Raw genomic sequence first — 1,327 nt, forward strand, 5'->3', positions numbered from 1 at the left:
AAAAAAAAGAGGAAAAAAGGCAGGAGAGTGAGGGGTAGCTGTGACTATGGAAGATTGCTTAGAGATGTAACAGAGCTGGCTTTACAGTTGAATGAAAGGAACCTTGAGCCAAGGAATGTCTCTCTAAGACAGAAAAGCCTCCAGAAAGGAACACAGCTCTCCCTACCTTGTTCTTAACCAGTAAGGTCTCTGTTGTACTTATAACCTACTACTGTAACATAATAAATCTGTGTTGTCTTACATCACTAAATATGTGGTGATTTGTTACAGCAGCACTGGAAAACTAATACAAGCACGTAACGACACTCAGAATTCATTTGTTGAATGATGATACTGCAAAAATGCTGGGTCTATAGATAAATGGGTAAAAAATAGATCATTCACAGAATACAAAAGGCCAAGAAGCAATGGAAAAACGACTTCAGCCCTGTTGAAGAGATACAAATGAAAACCCATCAAATTAGCAAACTATTGTCAACCGTAGTGGTCCAACCTGCCAAGTTACGCAGAAGGGGACCTGAGCTTTCTTCTCTGTGATGGGGCAGTTACTGCCAAATGTCAACCTGGGGGACACATAGACCACTTTACTGCATCCTAAAGCCTGGAGGTTTGTACTAAGGCTTTTTACAGCTGTGCTCACTTTATGAGGAAATAAAAACCCCTGGAATTAGGCCAAAAATTCCTAGGAATAGCCAGTAAAGGTCAGAGGAGTTATCTAGACCAGTAGAAAACTATAACTGAAACATTTATGATACAAGTAGGTTGGATCCTTTACAAGCTGTTTTATAAGCTTATTAGCTAATGTTTACACACACACACACACACACACACACAATCTGTGAAAAATAAAAGTTAAAGGGAAAATACATTTACTAGGTTGGGTTCTCCTTTTTACCACTATTCTTAACTAATTGCAAATTTTACCTAAGGTAGAAGATAGTTTCTTTTATATTTTATATTCCCCAGTATTTCTATAACACTTTTCTTTTTTTCCCATAATTGATGTGGTTTTTTTTAAGATTTATTTATTTATTCATACAGAACTGGGGTACAGGCTAGAGATGCGGAGGGTGAGAGGACTCACCAGAGACAGAGCAGGGAGCAGAACAGGCAGATCTATGAAGTACACTGCTGGCGGGAACAGAAGGTGGGTCAGGAGAGGTCTGCCGCACCATGTGGTTCTCCTCTGGGGCAGGCGGGTATCGAACTCATGCGGAAGTGGCTTAAGCTTCTAAGTGCTGCGCCACCAGGGAGGGCATAATTGATGTGTTTTTAAGGTACTAGCAGAGACTTAGCTGTACCTATACAGAATAAACCTCAAAGCAAG

The sequence above is a fragment of the Condylura cristata genome, unplaced genomic scaffold, assembly GCF_000260355.1.
Source record: "Condylura cristata isolate star-nosed mole 26May11 unplaced genomic scaffold, ConCri1.0 scaffold00022, whole genome shotgun sequence".
Taxonomy (NCBI): domain Eukaryota; kingdom Metazoa; phylum Chordata; class Mammalia; order Eulipotyphla; family Talpidae; genus Condylura; species Condylura cristata.